General features: G+C 37.4%; 1 long non-coding RNA gene across 1 annotated transcript; it reads right to left on the bottom strand.

The window, feature by feature from the left end:
• LOC107618517 lies at nucleotides 223–12,046 on the bottom strand. Its single transcript, XR_001615274.2, has 3 exons — nucleotides 12,033–12,046; nucleotides 11,187–11,188; nucleotides 223–328 (listed from the first exon to the last, which is right to left on the bottom strand). It is a non-coding gene; the product is annotated as an uncharacterized LOC107618517 (long non-coding RNA).

Here is a 22,290-nt window from a genome sequence, read left to right as displayed (position 1 = left end):
AAGTGATGCTGTGATTGCTGTCCAGGACCAAAGGCTACGCTTTTCAGCTTTCATTTTTCCAGAATAGGCTACGCTTTTCAACGCTACTGCATCACCTGTAAAGCGTAGCCACATTGTATACCATAGCTACTTTTTATAAGCGTAGCCTTAGGTCCCTCTTTTTTTTTTGTATACTATAGCTACTGTATATAAGTGAAAATCATAATATCACTTAGCTAATAAAAGTATCTTCTAATAAAAATCATTAGTCAACCATACATGTAAAGATTCTAAATAGCACTCTATCTTAGCCAATAAACCACAATAATAGTCAGCTTAATCTTCATTGCTTAATCTTCATTGTTACCCTGCATAATTATATAGAAAAATAGTTAAAAAAAATTCATAATGACATTCATAATTATAAAAATTAAATAGAACACGTAGACATAGTAAACCAAGAAAGCATATACTAAAAAAAAATAACATGGTCACAGCAAAAGAGGTAAATTCAAGGAATTATGTATTATCTTATTTCATTCCAAACCATGAAAATCTGCAGGTGTTTCTTTCTTCTATTTCCTTTAACACAATCCTGATATGTCCCTATAGCATTTTTCATGCACTAATTAACCAGACTTTCACACTTAAATTAGATATAGGGACAAATTCATATGTACAAAGTGCACAAAATCAGAGAAACAACAACCAGAATTACACAAACAAATTTCAGCCATAGCAATACAACTTCGGTGTTAATAAAGCCAAGAAACATTTCCAACTTCGGTGTTAAATTGGAACTTCAAAACTAACAAATCAAAAGAATTAAAGTATGCATTGTACCTTGCCATGACGCGATCAACGTTTTGACAAAATCTGCTTGAAAGACCTTAACCAACCACTTTCGCCTTCAATCTTAACCACGAATAACTGTAAAAATTACAGACAAAAAAATTGTAATTGCCATATGCAACCATTTAACCATGAATTCAGCACAATCATCATTTAGCAAGAATTAAATTGATATAATCAAACAGATTTGGGACCCAGCAGCAGCAGCAACAATTAAATCATTCAAGAGATAACGGCAAAACAAAGATTTGGAACCTGTCCATCATACATTAATAGCTATGGAATTAACTTGCTAGCATTAGCCTTGACTTGAAGAATACCAAAGATATATGCACAAGGATCTATATCCATGCAATATTCATGAATCACAACGATAGTGCACTGCTACCTTATATTCCAAAACAACTTTTCATATAGTTTGACAAGCAATTTGTGATTGTAAATTTTGCTAAGCCTCAGAGCATTAATCTATTTTATCTACTGAATTAGAATATTGACTATCACTCGGTAAAACGCATCCAGAATAATTCTCTCGTGACATGGCATGATCAATTCTTAACCTCCAAAACATTACTATATCATGCCATAGAACATGTCCACCCCTTACTCCAAGTGCTTGCAAGTAGTTACAATGCTAAAACTCAGCCAACTCTATATTCACGATTCCCTCACAAGTAATACGGACCTCTTTCATAACCTTTTGTTTATCCCCCTAACAAAAAGAAGCATAATCCCTCACACAGTTCTCTAAACTATACAGGAAATAGTTCTCATTGCCAATCAACAAAATCACTATAAGTTTCAAATTCCATGGCATGCATTCCCTTTTAAAAACATTGAATCAGACATACCCAGAATGCCACAACAGTAAATTATGGACCTAAATTGTTAGCAGGCAATCTAGTTTCTATCAATAATTAATCAAAGATAAATTACAAAATAATTAATCAAGAATTATCATCACAATCTGTGTGGTGCACAAGCGCACTTGTTAATAAAATGAATCCAACTAATGAGTCTAAAACAAAATAATGGTGAAAGCACGCATATACCTCCACCAAACTTATGCTAAGTGGGTTGAGGCCAGCAACAGTCTGTCTAGCAAATTCCTCATCCCTAAACCAGAAAAATCTATCCCCTGCAAAATAAATATTAATAAAGAATAAGATATCAGAATCTGGATATAGATAAAACTCATGAGCCATGGTTATACAATTTAGCTACTATGCATATTATCAAAATAGGCAATTAATAGAGGCTTGGCAATCGAGCACCTAGATTCTGAAGACCACGACAAGAACATATGAAAAGAAGTACACAAGATCCAAACTGTGATATTCACAATTTGCACCAAACAAAGAGGTTTAAAGGAATCTTTTTCAAAGTTAAAACAATGTTATTAACAACCCTAGCCCTTGATGCAGCTTAGCAAAGTTTCCATTTCAGAATTCTTATCTTAACTATTTGTAACTTTCCATTATCTACATTAACATGTTTGGATTTTCTGTTTGCAACTCCAAAACTAGGGTTTGGGCAAAAGCAATAGAGAAAAGCTTTGGCTACAACCATGATCCAGAGCTTTTCTACATAGGAATTCAAACATGCAGTTACTTAGAAAAGTTAACCACCCATAGAAACAACTATTTAGTTGAAGTTGCATAAAAAGCACACAAATTCAAATAGCTTCTATTTAAAAATAAAAAAGTTAAATTTAAAACCTGATCAGTTCATAAACATTGTCTACGAATTTTTAAATTTTAAATTCATCAGCTTCTACTTTCACTTGCATGTTAAAGAATCTACAATTTTGGCCTGGAATATACACAGACAAGAAAGGACACCAATTTATAAAATGTAGAAATGAGAAACAAAATACAAGAAGAAATAGCCTTATGCTTAAGTTATAAGTTATAACTGAAATGAATGGGATTGAAAATGTAATAAATCATTAGTAACAAAACTCTTGTTTTTTTTTTCTTATCCTGGTTTACCTTTACCTTAGCATTAGTAAAAGGAAAAAAAGAAGTTTGGTAAATACACAGTTTCTGAAAGCGAGAGAGAGAAAGTGTGCAAGTTGAAACTATTTTTGGTGGAGGCAAGATTAATGAACATTAACTATACGGAAAATGTCGAATGGAAGAAGGAATTCAGTTACAAAAGAAAAAGTTTTTCATTATATTGAACAATATCAATTTTAAGATTAAGTGCGATCAAGGCTGACACTTCTTTTCATGAACTTCTGTTGGTTTGCATGCCAAGGCTTGTTTACTTCAATTCCTAGCATGTTAGCATGATTATTTGCAGCTGTAAGAGAAGCCTGTGCAAGTTCTTAATTTCAACATTCTTGATTTTACTTTAAGTGTTGATTTATTGATAAACTGTTTTTTGGTACTATTTATAGTTTTATACCCAGGAATCCAGGATAGTGGCAAACTGTAACACAAGTTTCATCATACATTACTTTTAACAAGAAAGTGAACCAACTACTTAAGAATTAAAATACCAACTACTTAAGAATTAAAATGTGAAATAACTAAGATTTAATAAATTTTACATAAAGTATGCATGATTGGAGACATGCCAATATTCCTTTAGTGTTGTTGATTCAAGTTCTTAATGACTTATTAATATGGTCATAGAGCATGTGCAACTAGCGGAGTTGGGCAAATGACGATATTCTACTGTGGTAAGGTGAATGTCTATGATGGAGTCTCACCTGATAAGGTAGGTAATGATGTTCTAGTATAATGCATGGCCTTAAATCCAAACAAATTGCACATTCCAATGGAGCCAAATTTGATTTGCAGGCATAGGCTATCATGCAACTTACAGCAAGTCCAGTCCAATTTGCTCAGGATGATCCTGTAAACAGAAATACAAATTTGTTAAACTAACATTAACCAATTTGTTCTTTTTTACTAAAAATATATAAAAAAAAATGTTTATGGATGAAAAACTGATTCTTGATGTGTTGATCAATCACTCACAGACCATAAATATAAAATATATAAGTATATAACCTATTATAAGCAATCATAACAGTGGAATAGCAGGTGGACTAGTTGAAACTCGGACCAAGATACACAAAAAATGCAAGAAAGTATAAGATAAATGACTTTAATCCATTTATTTTCACACTGGTGAGGGCCACAAAAATCAACAATTTCTAGTAACAAGATAATCTACTGAAAGCTTATTTGATTTCAATCACAAATACCATGTCATCAATTCAAAAATCCTTTACAACAAAGCACATTCAAGCAATTACTCTTCCTTCAATATATCTCACAATGTACAATCAAGTAGCTAACCTCACAACACAAATTTAGGATTAAATAGATCATCAATTTTACTCCATTGACCAATGGGTCACACACAAAACCTAACTTACATGGAATTTAGGCGATTCTAGGGCTTCAAATCTAGAATTTTTATAGCAAAAAGCTCAAATTTCCAAACCCAGAACCAATTTCCCGAACTAATATAGGCAAAAGAAATTATCGGCATAATCAAACAAACCGTGTGCTATATAATGTTAGATGTATTCATGTTGCTTTACCTAATAGCTTAAGCTTTTGTAAGAGTTGATTATAAACATTGTAATAAAGAATAGACTATGACTGGAAGAATAGGAATTGAAATCTTGCCATTACGACACATTATCAAATCCCTAGGGTTGATCAATTTTGAGCATTCACCTAAAAATCTTATGATTCTTGACACGAGGATAATATATTCAGTCTCACTACAACCTATTAACTAATCTAATTTCATAATCCAGAGTAAGAAGCTAGATAATTAATCAATTATTAAAAATTGAAAAAAATGATAAGGATAGACATCATACATGCCTCTTCTATTGGATCTGAGTTGGCCACGCCTGACAAGATCAGCTACGGAGCCAGGGCGGTGGTTTCTTTGGGATAATACTCTCTCTACAAATGCTCTCACTCCCACAAACAAAACAAGAGCCACAACGCACATCCAAATCGGATACTTCATTCCACCATCTCCATTAACCTGGTGGTCCAAATTTGCATTTTTTTTCAATCTTTCAAAATATTAATAATAAATTGAAGTTATGAACGGGGAAGGAAAGCTTGCCAAAAAGGAAAGAGGAGGAGGCGGAGGATTGAGGATGGAAGTAAATAGGTGATTGTGGAATTTCGCAACCAAATTAACGGAGTCTTGTCTGAGCTGGTTGGTGCGAGTGGTGATTAGGAAGCACCATTTGGAGATTTTGTTCCTAATTATACGAACACCATTACCACCGCCACTGCCATGACTGTTGTTGCTGCTGCTACAGATGACGATGGAGGGCTACATACAATGTGTGAACAATTCCTGCGCATCAACTAATCATTGCCAAACTCACCTGTGTTAACGAAATAAAACCCCTAAATTCACGGGTTCTCCTGCGCTGCACAATAGCATGCATGTTCATCAATTCACGATGTCACAGATTATTGTACCAAATCCCCCAAATTGAAACCTAAATTTAGAACCCTAACCTCACGAATGAAGAAAGCTTTCAATTGAGCGCAGAGTCTTCGTGATGTGACCACGCAGCGAAGAGAAGCGACGATGAAGATGAGTGGGGAAGATGAGTGAGCGTAGAGTCTTCCTCGAGTGGTGAATGGTGACACCATGAGTGGTGAGTGGTGATGGCAAACGCTTTTCTCTGATTTGGGGGTGATGACGGTGGTGAGGGCGGCGCAGCGATGATGGTGAGGGCGGCGCAGCGACGGTCAATAGTGCAGTAATGTGGAGAGTGGTGAGTGCGGGTGAGTGGGAGAGGGTCAATGGCGAGAGTGAGAGGATCAATGACGAGAGCGAGAGTGTCAACGGCGAGAGTGAAGAGAGTGAGTGGGGACAGGGTTTCCACTTCGCGACGGTGCAGTGAGTGAGTGGGGGCGACGATGGTGAGCTTTTGGAGGCAGGGTTTCTGAAGGGGATGAACGTGCTTGTGGAGGTGAGTGGGATTTGGAGGGAATAATGGATAAAAAATTTACTTAGTGTATGAGTTTGCTTGTGGAGGGAATGAACAAAAATTTTACTAAGTGTGAGTTTGTTTTCAGAAGAAAGAGGAAAAAATTTCACTAAGTGTTAAGTTTTTTGTTCTAGATATATTAGGCTTCACTTTAAAAATACACCTAAAATTTAACAAATAGGCTACCCTCTAAAAGCGTCCCCTTTGATACGAAAAGTTAACCTATAGATATCAACCTACGGCTACGCTTTATAAGTGATTTCTATAATACCTAAGGCTACACTTTTTAAATGATGCTGCAATTGTGTATCCTTTTCTCTTATAAAAAGGCAACACGGGAAAAAGCATAGCCTATTCTATGAATAGGCTACGCTTTTCATATGTAGCTTAAAAAAAGTGTGGCTGAATGGGTATTTTTCTTGTAGTGGTGATTTCATCATTGGCAGGCTGTATGTGATTGACACTGGTTCGAGCAGCTGCCAATACTCCTCCAAATCTGAATCCCAGGTTTAGTGCGGATCCATTCTGATTGAAGGTGAAGCTCGTACAGTTCATTCTCCGTAATGATCCTACTCAAAACGCCACAAACAAGGTCAGATCTTCCAGATCAGAGAATGATGCACCTTGGGTTCTACCCTCTACGACAAAGACCCTAATCTCCCGGAAATCGGCTGAACTGATGTCTCGAGAAGTCTCCAACAAAGACATGGATTAGCCGTCTGAGAGACGTATATTCAAGCTGGTGGTTCATCGTTGTCCGATGAAAGATGCACTCTGAACCCATGTAGAATGTGATAACCTTGTGCTAGTTCAACGCATTCATATTGATGAAGAACGAATATACATCTTAGAATTAATCAAACACGGATCAAAGAGAAACAGTAATACTTTTATTAATTCATAAGACTTAGCAGGGCTTGACGGAAGAAAAATGTCGGTAAAGATTTTCACAAAAATATCAAGTTGCAAGTATAGTTCTAAATCAACAAATTATCCTCAGTCAATATTTAAATTGTTCGTCACAAATACAAACCCAATAAAATTAACTGAAGTATTTAAACCTCGGGTCGTCTCTCAAGGAATTGTAGGAAAGTGTACTTATAATTGGTTATGGGAAAGTATATTTTGGGTTTTGAAATAAGGAACAAGTAATGTAAATAACAAGCAAATAAAATAACAACTAAGAAAAGTCCTAACAAGGATTGAGAATTAGAATTCCTATCCTCATTGGCATTATCAATTGTGATGGTAATTGCCTTTTGCTTTCACTTAGTTAACCTCTAACAATGAAGGAAAGTCAAGTGAGCAAAATCAACTTAAGTTCATAAGTCCTAATCAAATATTAGATTTAGTGAAGCCTAAGCTAACTAGCAAGTCTCAATCACCTACCAACAAAAGAATTTTGATAACTCAAGAGTCTCTAATTGATCAATCCAAGTTAAGAACATAAAAATCTAATTTAAAATCCAACCAAGCATTTTATCAAACACTTGGTAGGCACAAAATAAAAGCATGATAAAATTAACAAGGAATATTAAATCCAAACAACCAATTGCAAGCATCAATGACTAACAATTAAAGAGAATAACAATAAACATGGAAACATAAATTGCATTAAAAGATATCAAACGTAACAAGAGTTCATAAACATAAAAATGGCAAAAAAGGGAAATTAACGAGAGAAGAAGATGAGCTAAAGTACTTAAACAAATAAAAGTAAGCCAAAAACTAATTAAAGGAAGATTGAACCTGAACCTAATGAGAAATTGAAAGAAGAAACCTTAAACCAAGAGAGAGGAGAGAACCTCTCTCTCTAGAAAACTACATCTAAAACCTAACTAATGTGAATGAAAGTATGAATGATTGATTCCCCCTTCCAGCTTCACTCTGCAGCCTCTAATCAGTATTTTCGGACCTGAAACTGGGTCAAAAGTAGCCCAGAAATCGCCCCCAGTGTTTTCTGTAATTGCAGCACGTGACACTCTGTCACGCGTACGCGTCGCTGGAATTTTTCACTGGCCACGCGTAAGCGTCAGCCACGTGTGTGTGTCGCTTGTCTCCTGCACCAGTCACGTGTACGCGTCGTCCACGCGTGCGCATCGCTACCAGATTCTGAAATACTTGATTTCTTGTGTTCCTTCCACTTTTGCATGCTTCCTTTCTATCCTCTAAGCCATTCCTGCCCTGGAAAACCTAAAATCACTTAACACACATATTGCGGCATCGAATGGTAATAGGAGAGAATTAAAATTAGCAAATTTAAGGCCAAAGAAGCATATTTTCAATCATAGCACAAAATTAGGAAGGAAATTGTAAAACATGCGAATTCTATGAATACGTGTGAGAATAATGGATAAAATCCACTCAATTCAGCCTAAAATGTACCACGAAATAGTGGTGCATCAAATCTCCCCACACTTAAACATTAGCATGTCCTCATGCTAAGCTCAAGAGAATCAAAAGAGTGAAGAGGAATGGTAGAAATTATGAAATGCAACATATCTATATGAATGCAACTAAATACAAAATACTTTTATGTACTTGGTTAAAAGTAAATAAATCTTTCAAGAACAAATATAAACTGGATCTCACTAATTCAAATCATAAAATGAAGTACAAATAGACTTGCAAGAAGAAAGCTCGTGAAAGCTTGGAACAAAGAATCGAGCATCGAACCCTCACCGGAAGTGTATACACTCTAATCGCTCAGGTATTTAAGGTTCGATTCTCTCAATTGTCTATTAATCTTGCTTTCTAAGACTTGCTCTTCTTCTACCAATCAACAAAAATTTAATGCACAAATACACATATCAAGAGGTCTTTTAAGGGTTGTAATGGGGTTAGGGTCAAGGTAGGAATGTATTTGGTTAAGTGGACTAAAATCTGAATCCTTGATTAACACAAACTTCCAACCTAGCTTAAGACAATCCATGTAATCAAAATCCAAAACCTAAGTATCCATTAACTATGTTTACCACATATTCATGCATCCCAATTTTAAGTACAGAACATATGCATTGCTATCACCATTTACTTTGGGACATTTTGTCCCCTTTTATTATTTGCTCTTTTTCTTTTCTTTTTCTCTTTTTTTTCTTTTTATTTTTCTTTTCTTTTGTTTTTCTCAATGCATATGATTAAGGTATTGAATGAAAGAATATGTGCTCAACTATCTTTTTAACATTTTCACAAAAATATACAACACCCAATTCCCAAACCAAATGTTTCCAAACCCAACTTCCCTATACTTAAATCATAAGCACTTTCACTAGTCTAAGCTAACCAAGAATTTCAAATTACAGTCATTATTGTTTTCTGCTTATAGTTAGTTATGAGCTAAAGTAAAGAATAAATGGGGTTAAGAAAGGCTCAACGTTGGTTTGCAAGGGATAATGAAATGGTAAGGCCATATGGGTATGTGAGCTATAGTAAAACAATGGCCTCAATCACATAAGTGTATGCATACATCAAATAATGGAAATATAGAGTTTAAGCAAGACAAAGATCACAATTTTAGAGAGAACAACACACACCAAAATAAAATATTGGTTGATAAAATGCAACCAATCAAATAAGTTCAAAAAATCTCACTGGGTTTGTGTGTTCGAGCTCTAAACCATGTTCCAAAATAAAATTCTTCAAGCAAGTTCAAAAATTTTTAATTCAAATTAGTGAAATGCTCTAACAAGTTTTCTGAAAAAGAAAATATTACTTCAACCAAGCAGTATGATGAGCGAATAATTTATACGCTTTTTGGCATTATTTTTAGTATGTTTTTAGTATATTTTAGTTAGTTTTTATTATGTTTTTATTAGTTTTTAAATAAAAATCACTCTTCTGGACTTTACTATGAGTTTGTGTGTTTTTCTGTGATTTCAGGTATTTTCTGGCTGAAATTGAGGGAACTGAGCAAAAATCTGATTCAGAGGCTGAAAAAGGACTGTAGATGCTGTTGGATTCTGACCTCCCTACACTCGAAGTGGATTTTCTAGAGCTACAGAAGCCCAATTGGCGCGTTCTCAATTGCGTTGAAAAGTAAAAATTCTGGGCTTTCCAGAAATATATAATAGTCCATACTTTGCCCGAGATTTGATGGCCCAAACAGGTGTTCCAAGTCAGCTCAAGAATTCTGGTGTTTAACTCCAGAACTGGCACAAAAGCTGGAGTTAAACGTCCAAACTGGCACAAAATCTGGCGTTTAACTCCAAGAAAAGTCTCTACATATGGAAGCATCAACGCTCAGCCCAAGCACACACCAAGTGGGCCCGGAAAAAGATTTCTGCATTAATTACTTATTTCTGTAAAACCTAGGCTACTAGTTCTCTATAAATAGGACCTTTTGCTATTGTATTTGGGGGGGATCTTTGGACGTTTAGTCCCTAGACCATGGAGGCTGGCCATTCGACAATGCTGACACCATTATCACTTTTGTATTTTCAACGGTGGAGTTTCTACACACCATAGATTAAGGTGTGGAGCTCTGCTGTTCTTCATGAATTAATACAAGTACTATTGTTCTTCTATTCAACTCAAGTCTATTTCTTCTCCAAGATATTCATTCGCACCCAAGAACATGATGAATGTGATGATTATGTGACACTCATCACCATTCTCACCTATGAACGCGTGACTGACAACCACTTCCTTTTAATTATCAATCCTCCATAACCATTTGAATCTGTCTGACTGAGATTTACAAGATGACCATAGCTTGCATCAAGCCGACAGTCTCCGTGGGATTGACCCTTACTCACGTAAGGTATTACTTGGACGACCCAGTGCACTTGCTGGTTAGTTGTACGGAATTGTGACAAAGTGTGATTCACGTTTGAGAGCTCCAAGTCTTTGGCGCCATTGTTGATGATCACAATTTCATGCACCAAGTTTTTGGCACCTTTGCTGGGGATTGTTCGAGTTTGGACAATTGACGGTTCATCTTGTTGCTTAGATTAGGTACTTTTCTTTTTATTTTTCAGAATTTTTAAGAATGAATTCTAGAGTTTCAAGGTGATGTTTTTATCATCACAAAAGCTGATTGATTCTCATCAATTTAGCTGCTGAATGTAAAAAGTTTTGAATCTCTTTATTTTCTTTTCCACTCAGTTTTTGAGAAAATCACAAAAAAATTTTATAAAATCATAAAAATCAAAAATATTTTATGTATCTTAGTGTCAATTTTGAAGTTTGGTGTCAATTGCGTGTTTCTATTCTTCTTGCATTTTTCAAATATATGCATTATGTTCTTCATTGATCTTCAAGTTGTTCTTGATGATTTCCTATCTCTGATCTTTAAATTATCTTATTTTGTGTGTTTTATTGTTTCTTACATGCATTTTCAAATTGTTATAGTCCTTAGTATACAAACTTCTAAGTTTGCTGTCTTGCATGCATTGTTTATTTGATCTTAGTTGCATTTTTTTATTGTTTCTCATCAGTAAAAATTCAAAAATATTTTCAAAATTGTGTCTTTTCAAGTCAATAATATAGAGAATTGAAGATTCAGAACATTCAGCAGAGGAATTAAACAGAAAAAGCTGGGCATTCAAAACGCCCAGTGAAGAAGGAAAACTGGTGTTTAAACACCAGTCAGGGTACCTGGCTGGGCGTTTAACGCCCAAAAAGGTAGGATTTTGGGCGTTAAACGCCAGAATGGATGCCATTCTGGGCGTTTAACGCCAGGATGACACTAGAGGGAAGATTTTATTTTTAATTCAAATCTTTTTCAAATTTTCATAATTTTTCAAAATCAAATCTTTTTCAAATCATATATTTTCAATCATATCTCTTCAAAATCAATTTCTTTCCTTTTTTTTATTTATTACTATTTTCGAAAACCCTTGCTACAATTAATAATTTAATTCAAAATTTTCTAGTTGTTACTTGCCTATTAAGAAAGGATCAAAAGTTTTAATTCTAGAATCATATCTTCTAATTTCTTGTTAGTCAAGTAATCAACTTTAATTTTAAAACTTTCTCTTTTTAATTTGATTTTCAATCATATCTTCTCAATCATATCTTTTCAATCACATCTTTTTCAAAATTAAGTTTCAATCATATCTTTTTTATTTCTAATTTCAAAATCTTTTTCAAAAATCACTTAATTTCTTTCCCAATCTTAATTTTCAAAAAACCTTTACCAAATTTTCAAAATTTCTTTTAATTATTTCAAAATCTTTTACTTTAATTTCGAAAATTCTTCCCCTCTTCTCACATCCTTCTATTTAAGGACTAACACTCCTCCACTATCAACAATTCAAACTCTATCCCTCTTGATAAGTTTGAATTCTTCTCTTTCTACCTCCTCCTTTTATTTTTCTTTTCCTCTGACACCTCAAGGAATCTCTATACTGTGACATAGAGGATTCCATACTTTCTTCTTCCCTCTTTCATATGAGCAGGAGTAAGGACAAAGACATTCTTGTTGAAGCTGATCCTGAACCTGAAAGGACCTTGAAGAGAAAGCTAAGAGAAGCTAAGCCACAACTCTCTCTAGAGGGCCTAACTGAGCTCTTCAAAGAGGAAGAAGCCATGGCAGCCGAAAACAACAATGCCAACAATGCAAGGAAGGTTCTTGGTGACTTTACTGCACCTACTCCCGACTTCTATGGGAGAAGCATCTCAATCCCTGCCATTGGAGCAAACAACTTTGAGCTTAAGCCTCAATTAGTTTCTCTAATGCAACAGAATTGCAAGTTTCATGGACTTCCATTGGAAGATCCTCATCAGTTCTTAGCTAAATTCTTGCAAATCTGTGACACTGTCAAGACCAATGGGGTTGATCCTGAGGTCTACAAGCTTATGCTTTTTCCTTTTGCTGTAAGAGACAGAGCTAGGACATGGTTGGACTCACAACCTAGAGAAAGCCTGAACTCTTGGGAAAAGCTAGTCAATGCCTTCTTGGCAATGTTCTTTCCACCTCAAAAATTGAGCAAGCTTAGAGTGGAAGTCCAAACCTTCAGACAGAAGGAAGGTGAATCCCTCTATGAAGCTTGGGAAAGATACAAGCAACTGATCAGAAGGTACCCTTCTGACATGCTTTCAGAATGGAGCATCATAGGTATCTTCTATGATGGTCTATCTGAACTGTCCAAGATGTCATTGGACAGCTCTGCTGGAGGATCTCTTCATCTGAAGAAGACGCCTGCAGAAGCTCAGGAACTCATTGAAATGGTTGCAAATAACCAATTCATGTACACTTCTTAAAAGAATCCTGTGAATAGTGGGACAACTCAGAAGAAAGGAGTTCTTGAGATTGATACTCCGAATGCCATATTGGCTCAGAATAAGATATTGACCCAACAAGTCAATATGATTTCTCAGAGTCTGTTTGGAATGCAAGCGGCAACAGGCAGTACTAATGAAGCTTCCTCTGAAGAAGAAGCTTATGATCCTAAGAACCCAGCAATGGAAGAGGTGAATTACATGGGAGAATCCTATGGAAACACCTATAATTCTTCATGGAGAAATCATCCAAATCTCTCATGAAAGGATCAACAGAGACCTCAACAAGGTTTCAACAACAATAATGGTGGAAGAAATAGGTTTAGCAATAGCAAGCCTTTCCCATCATCTTCTCAGCAACTGATAGAGAATTCTAAGCAGAGCTACTCTAACTTAGCAACCATTGTCTCTGATCTAATGAAAACCACTCAAACTTTCATGACTGAAACAAGGTCCTCCATTAGAAATTTGGAGGCACAAGTGGGTCAGCTAAGTAAGAAAATTACTGAACTCCCTCCTAGTACTCTCCCAAGCAATACAGAAGAGAATCCAAAAAGAGAGTGCAAGGTCATAACCACAACCCACACGGCCGAACCTGGAGAGGAGGAAGAGGCAGTAATCTCTACTGAGGAAGACCTCAATGGACGTCCACTGGCCTCCATGGAGTTCCCTGATGAGGAACCATGGGAATCTGAGGCTCACACAAAGACCATAGAGATTCCATTGAATTTACTTCTGCCATTCATGAGCTCTGATGAGTATTCTTCCTCTGAAGAGGATGAAGATGTTACTAAAGAGCAAGTTGCTAAGTACCTTGGAGCAATCAAGAAGCTAAATTCCAGGTTGTTTGGTAATGAGACTTGGGAGGATGAACCTCCATTGCTCATCAAAGAACTGGATGACTTGACTAGGCAGAAATTACCTCTGAAGAGACAAGACCCTAGAAAATTCTCAATCCCTTGTAATCTGGTGTTGGGAGGTTCCAACATTGCTCTGAACATCTGTAAGGCTCCATAAGAGCCCACTGTCAAGCTATTGACATTAAAGAAGCGCTTGTTGGGAGGCAACCCAATCTTTAATTATCTATGTTAAATTTCTATTTTCTTTTGTTATTTTATGTTTTCTGTAGGTTGATGATCATGTGAAGTCACAAAAACAATTGAAAAAGCAAAAACAGAAGGAAAAACAGTATTAAAAATAGAACACCCTAGAGGAGAAACTTACTGGCGTTTAAACGCCAGTAAGGGTAGCAGAATAGGCATTAAATGCCCAATCTGGCACCATTCTGGGCGTTTAATGCCAGAAATGGGCAACAGACTGGCGTTTAACGCCAGAAAAGGGCAAGAAGCTGGTGTTAAACGCCAGAAATGGGCAGCAGCCTGGCGTTTAATGCCAGGATTGGCAGAAAGGGGCATTTTTGCATGCCACTTGGTACAGGGATGAGATATCCTTGACACCTCAGGATCTGTGGACCCCACAGGATCCCCACCTACCACACCTCTCTCTCTCTTCTTCACCATTCACCAATCACCTTAATACCTCTTCCCCAAAACCCCTCACCTATCAAATCCCACCATTCTCTTCACCACTCACATCCATCCTTCATAAAACCCCACCTACCTCACCATTCAAATTCAAACCACTTTCCCACCCAAACCCACCCATAATGGCCGACTATACCCCCCTCTCCACTCCTATATAAACCCATCTTCACTCCTTCATTTTCACACAACCTAAACACTACTTCTCCCCCTTGGCCGAAACACAAAGCCCCCTCCATCTCCTCTATTTCTTCTTCTTCTACTCTCTTCTTTCTTTTTTTCCTCGAGGACGAGCAAACCTTCTAAGTTGGTGTGGTAAAAGCTAAAGCTTTTTGTTTTTGCATAACCATTTATGGCACCAAAGGCCAGAGAAACTCTAGAAAGAGGAAAGGGAAGGCAAAAGCTTCCACCTCCGAGTCATGGGAGATAGAGAGATTCCTCTCAAGGGTGTATCAAGACCACTTCTATGAAGTTGTGGCCAAGAAGAAGGTGATCCCCGAGGTCCCTTTTAAGCTCAAAAAGGGCGAATATCCAGAAATCCGATATGAGATCCGAAGAAGAGGTTGGGAAGTTCTCACCAACCCCATTTAACAAGTCAGGATCTTAATGGTTCAAGACTTATATGCCAATTCATGGATCACCAAGAACCATGATCAAAGTGTGAACCCAGACCCAAAGAATTGGCTTACAATGGTTCGGGAAAAATACTTAGATTTTAGTCCAGAAAATGTAAGGTTGGCGTTCAACTTTCCCATGATGCAAGGAAATACACACCCATACACTAGAAGGGTCAACTTTAATCAAAGGTTGGACCAAGTCCTCATAGACATCTGTGTAGAGGGCGCTCAATGGAAGAGAGATTCAAGAGGGAAGCCGGTTCAACTAAGAAGGCATGACCTCAAGCCCGTGGCTAGGGGATGGTTGGAGTTCATCCAACACTAAATCATTCCCACTAGCAACCGGTCTAAATTTACTATAGACCGGGTTATCATGATCCATAGCATCATGATTAGGGAGGAAGTAGAAGTTCATGAAGTTATATCCCAAGAACTCTACAAGGTGGCGGACAAGTCCTCTACTTTGGCAAGGTTAGCCTTCCCTCACCTCATTTGTCACCTCTGCAATTCAGTTGGAATTGACATAGAGGGAGACATTTTTATTGATGAGGACAAGCCCATCACTAAGAAAAGGATGGAGCAAACAAGAGATCCCACTCATGGACATGAGGAAATTCCTCACCATGAAATCCCTGAGATGCCTCAAGGGATGCATTTTCCTCCACAAAACTATTGGGAGCAAATTAACACCTCCCTAGGAGAATTAAGTTCCAATATGGGACAACTAAGGGTGGAGCACCAAGAGCATTCTATCCTCCTCCATGAAATTAGAGAAGACCAAAGAGTCATGAGAGAGGAGCAACAAAGGCAAGGAAGAGACATTGAGGAGCTCAAGCACTGCATAAGATCTTCAAGAGGAAGAACAAGCCGCCATCACTAAGGTGGACCCGTTCTTTAATTTCCTTGTTCTTTATTTTCCTGTTTTTCAAATTTTTATGCTTTATGTTTATTTATATTTGTGTTTTTATTACATGATTACTAGTGTCTAAGTGTCTATGCCTTAAAGCTATGAAAATGAATCCATCACCTTTCTTAAATGGAAAATGTTTTTAATTGAAAAAGAAAAAGAAGTGCATGAATTTCGAATTTTAAAATAGTTTAATTATTTTGATGTGGTGGCAATACTATTGTCTTTCTGAATGAATACTTGAACAGTGCATATTTTTTTGAATTTGTTAATTCATGAATGTTAAAATTGTTGGCTCTTGAAAGAATGATGGAAAAGGAGAAATGTTATTTGATAATCTGAAAAATCATAAAATTGATTCTTGAAGCAAGAAAAAGCAGTGAAAAGCTTGCAGAAAAAAAAGAAGAAGAAAAAAAGAAGCGAAAAAAAAAAGAAAAAGAAAAGCAAGCAGAAAAAGCCAATACCCCTTTAAACCAAAAGGCAAGAGTGATAAAAAGGATCCAAGGCTTTAGCATCAGTGGATAGGAGGGCCCACAGGAATAAAATCCTGGCCTAAGCGGCTAAACCAAGCTGTCCCTAACCATGTGCTTGTGGCGTGAAGGTGTCAAGTGAAAACTTGAGACTGAGCAGTTAAAGTCGTGGTCCAAAGCAAAAAGAGTGTGCTTAAGAGCTCTGGACACCTCTCACTGGGGACTTTAGCAAAGCTGAGTCACAATCTGAAAAGGTTCACCCAGTCATGTGTCTGTGGCATTTATGTATCCGGCGGTAATACTGGAAAACAAAATGCTTAGGGTCACGGCCAAGACCCATAAAGTAGCTGTGTTCAAGAACCAACATACTTAACTAGGAGAATCAATAACACTATCTAGATTCTGAGTTCCTATAGAAACCAATCATTCTGAACTTCAAAGGATAAAGTGAGATGCCAAAACTGTTCAAAAGCAAAAAGCTAAAAGCCCCGCTCATCTAATTAATACTGATCTTCATAGATATTTTTGAAATTCATTGTATATTCTCTTCTTTTTAGCTTATATGATTTTCAGTTGCTTGGGGACAAGCAACAATTTAAGTTTGGTGTTGTGATGAGCGGATAATTTATACGCTTTTTGGCATTGTTTTTAGTATGTTTTTAGTATATTTTAGTTAGTTTTTATTATGTTTTTATTAGTTTTTAAATAAAAATCACTCTTCTGGACTTTACTATGAGTTTGTGTATTTTTCTGTGATTTCAGGTATTTTTTGGCTGAAATTGAGGGAACTGAGCAAAAATCTAATTCAGAGGCTGAAAAAGGACTCCAGATGCTGTTGGATTCTGACCTCCCTTCACTCGAAGTGGATTTTCTGGAGCTACAAAAACCCAATTAGCGCGCTCTCAATTGCGTTGGAAAGTAGATATACTGGGATTTCCAGAAATATATAATAGTCCATACTTTGCCCGAGATTTGATGGCCCAAACAGGCGTTCCAAGTCAGCTCAAGAATTCTGGCGTTTAACTCCAGAACTGGCACAAAAGCTAGAGTTAAACGCCCAAACTGGCACAAAAGCTAGCGTTTAACTCCAAGAAAAGTCTCTATACATGGAAGCTTCAATGCTCAGTCTAAGCACACACCAAGTGCGCCCGGAAGAAGATTTTTGCATTAATTACTTATTCTGTAAAACCTAGGCTACTAGTTCTCTATAAATAGGACCTTTTGCTATTGTATTTGGGGGGATCTTTGGACGTTTAGTCCCTTGACCTTGGAGGCTGGCCATTCAGCCATGCTAACACCATTATCACTTTTGTATTTTTAACAGTGGAGTTTCTACACACCATAGATTAAGGTGTGGAGCTCTGCTGTTCTTCATGAATTAATACAAGTACTATTATTTTTCTATTCAACTCAAGTCTATTTCTTCAAGATATTCATTCGCACCCAAGAACATGATGAATGTGATGATTATGTGACACTCATCACCATTCTCACCTATGAACGCGTGACTGACAACCACTTCCGTTCTACATGCAAACAAGCTTGAATGTGTATCTCTTGGGTTTCTAATCTAAGATTGGAACCTTCGTGGTATAGGCTAGAATTATTGGGGGCCATTCCTGATATCCGAAATGTCTAAACCTTGTCTGTGGTATTCTGAGTAGGATCTGGGAAGGGATGACTGTGACGAGCTTCAAACTCGCGATTGTTGGGCGTGTGACAGACGCAAAAGGATCAATGGATCCTATTCCAACATGATCGAGAACTGACAGATGATTAGCCGTGCGGTGACAGTGCATTTGGAACATTTTCACTGAGAGGACGGGAAGTAGCCATTGACAACGGTGATGCCCAACATAAAGCTTGCCATGGAAAGGAGTATGAATGATTGGAAGAAGGCAATAGGAAAGCAGAAGTTCAAGAGGAACAAAGCATCTTCATATGCTTATCTGAAATTCCTACCAATGAATTACATAAGTATCTCTATCTTTAATTTATGTTTTATTTATTTTTAATTATCAATCCTCCAAAACCATTTGAATCTGCCTGACTGAGATTTACAAGATGACAATAGCTTACTTCAAGCCGACAGTCTCCGTGGGATCGACGCTTACTCACGTAAGGTATTACTTGGACGACCCAGTGCACTTGCTGGTTAGTTGTATGGAATTGTGACAAAGTGTGATTCACGTTTGAGAGCTCCAAGTCTTTAGCGCCATTGTTGATGATCACAATTTCGTGCACCACAGTATATACATGCAAGCAATTAACTACACATGCAATCTATTATGCAATGCAACAACCAGCTACAAAGAAAAATAAGGATTGGTGTTGAAAAGAAAGTAACTAACCCACGGAAGTCGGTATCGACTTCCCCACACTTAAAGATTGCACCGTCCTCGGTGCATGCAAAGATGTGCAAGTAGACGGGTTGCTACAACTGATGAGTTTCTTGAACGGATTATGCAGATGGACTTGTCTGTTGTCCCATGTGGAAACTTTCCTTTTTCTTCTTGGTGGCCATCCTCAAAGAAGAGAAAAAGGAAGAAAAATAACCCACAAACAAAAATATGAAAAGAAATAAAATATATGTGGGCTATTGCCAAATAATAAAGTTCTAAACTACATGGTAGCTACAATATGCAAGTGAGAAAACAATAAAAGCAAAGGGCAAGTGGAATAAATACCAAACATGTTAAGACGCACCCAAAACAATGCAAGAAATATGCAACAGTTGAGTAAGAACATTCAACATCAAAAGAAAATTAGCATACTTAGAAAAGAAAATAAATACACGTACAAAGTGAAAATGAAATGAATGATAGTATGCAAATAAAACTTGTAAAAGAGAATGAAGGATAAAAAAAATGATAAGTGAACTTTTGAAAAGTAAGAGAAGAAGAATGCAAGAAAGGAAGAAGAAAGAAGAAGAAAAGAGAAATAAAGAAGAAGAAAGGCATAAAGAAGGAGCGAACACGACGCGCGCGCACAGGTCACGCGTGCACGTGGAAACAGAAATAGGCAAGTGACGCGTGAGCGTCGTCCACGCATACGCATGGATGGCCCAAAATCAAAAGTGACGCGTGAGCGTCGGTCACGCGTACGCGTGACTACTCATCGAGCTAGATGCACAGTTCCAGCACAGTGGCAGCCCAACTCTCTGTTTGATGTTATGGACAATCAAAATTTTGAGTCGACGCACACGCGTGGATGGTGAAAAAAACGCAAATGAGGCGCACGCGTCAATGGCGCGTACGCGTGGGATTGGCTATTCACCTAGCACTCCACCAGCGCAGTCCTGGAACAACTCTCTGTCCAGACCGTGCTGCCGCACCGTTCTAACACAGTTTGGGCACGAACCAGTTTTGGGCGTCGACGCGTACGCGTCGGTCACGCGTACGCGTGACTGCCTCTTTTTTTTTTAACAATAAACTAACAAGTTGCCAAAGTAAAGCTAGACTTTATTAAATAAATAAAACCACAACATAAACTAAATAAACCTAACCAAAAATAAAATTGCAACTTATTACCAATATAAATAAAAGAGAAAATAGAAAGAATTTACCATGGTGGGGTGTCTCCCACCTAGCACTTTTAGTTAAAGTCCTTAAGTTGGACATTTGGTGAGCTCCTTGTCATGGTGGCTTGTGCTTGAACTCATCTTGAAACTTCCATCAACGCTTGAACTTCCAATAAGCTCCAACATTCCCAAGTGAAGTCACCAAGCCTTGATGAAGTTCTTCACAATTTTTGAGCTCCCTAAGTTGATCCTCTTGTATGCCGGGATCCTAAATCTTGTTTCTACACCCGTCTTTAAGTGGATCATCATTGTTCCAATCGGGTGGCAAGAAATCTAAATTCTCACTGAGGCATCCCAACAACTTCCTAGACCCAATCAATTGAGAATTATACCAACCATTGCAATTAAGCCTAGAGCTTCCAACCATAATGAACTTTGAATGGCGATTCCAACTACTAACCATCCCCTTTTTACTCTTAAAGCCACAGAGAGCTCTAAGTTGTCCATCCGTCTCAAGAAAACCATATGCAAGCGAGAAATTAAAGCTTAAGGAGTAGAGATTTACCCCCTTGAATGAAAGGACGGATGGTGATGACTTTGGGAGAGATGTCTCCAATAGCGGCCCTGCCAATGTATGCTTCACTCTCTTGGACTCCTCTTTGATGATCTCACCTCTTGAAAAGCTTCTTCAACATCAACCTTTTCCTCAAGTCCAATGGGAGAGGATTCAATTGTAGATAAAAAATCATTAATTATTGAATCCATATCATGATCAATCTCCTCAAAGTCTTCAACCATGATATGCCTTGGAGGTTGCTCACCCTCCTCGACATCAAATTCAAATGTCTTGGAAGAAGGTTCTATGACTTGAGATTCCCATGGAGGTTCCACATCTCCTAAATCTTCAACCACTGCCTCTTCTTCAATAATTTTGGCGTTCTCCACTTGCTCTAGTACAAAATCCATCTCCTCCTTGATGACTTCCACCTCTTGTTCAACCTCCCCTAATTCTTCAACTATTCCTTCATCTTTAAGGGTCTCTCCTATCTGCACCTTTTGGGTCTCCTCTTGCTTCTCTTGAAGTATGGATGCGTGAACCCGATCCATTAAGTCCCTATGATGATCCCTTCTCTCTTGTTCCATGTTACCAGCATAATTGAGATCGTATTGCTCTTGGATTGATAGATATGGATGAAAAGGAAGTTCACTAGAGCTTGAGGGTTGAGTATTGGGGGGTAGAGGATGGATCCACATGGGATATAAGAGCTTGGAGAGTAGAAGTGAGACTAGTGAGAGTAGAGGTAAGTGTGGTTTGAAGCTCTCTTTACCCTTGGCAAATAACAGTAAAAGTATCATCTATGGGAGCTTGGGGTGGATAGGAGGGTTCATTTGGTGGGAGAAAGGGCTCATAATACGAAGGTGGTTCTTCTGGATAAGGATATGGAGATGGTGTATATTGAGGTGGTGGTTCTTGGGAGTAATTATGTTGGAATTAGAGTGGTTCTGTGTATGGTTCATATGGTTCATATGGCGGTTGGTGTGGTGGATAAAGGTTAGGGTCATATAGAAGTGTTTGATTGTAGGGGACTTGTGAGTATGGTGGTTCAAACCTATGTTAGGAGGGGGTTCATAGGCATATGGTGGGGCTTGTTGGTAACTACAAGGGGGTCCACCATATCCATTGTCTTGGTATGTACCTTGGAATGGCTCTTGCTCATAGTAAGTTGGTGGAGGTTGTTGCCAAGAGGGTTGTCCATAAGCTTGAGGCTCCTCCCACCTTTGATTGTCCCATCCTTGATGCATGTTCTCATTGTGGCTTCCATTCCCTACAACATAGTTTGAATAAAACTCATAGCCAAAGGGGTGAGAATTCATAGTAACAAGAGAAAATAAAAACAAAAAATAACAAAAAATAATGAAAATAAACTCCTAAAACTAGAAAAAACTAACAAAGAAACAAAAAGGCAAACATATTCACAATAACCAATAATAAGGCACACATTTGCAATTTCCCGGCAATGGCGCCAAAAACTTGACGGAGGAAAAATGTCGTTAAAGATTTCACAAAAATATCAAGTTGCAAGTATAGTTTTAAACCAACAAATTATCATCAATCAATATTTAAAATGTTTGTTACGAATACAAACCCAAGAAAATTTACCGAAGTATTTAAACCTCGGGTTGTCTCTCAAG

Source organism: Arachis ipaensis, chromosome B01, assembly GCF_000816755.2.
Source record: "Arachis ipaensis cultivar K30076 chromosome B01, Araip1.1, whole genome shotgun sequence".
NCBI lineage: Eukaryota > Viridiplantae > Streptophyta > Magnoliopsida > Fabales > Fabaceae > Arachis > Arachis ipaensis.
Note: the sequence above shows the minus strand (reverse complement) of the source record. Positions and strands in the feature narration are given on the sequence as shown.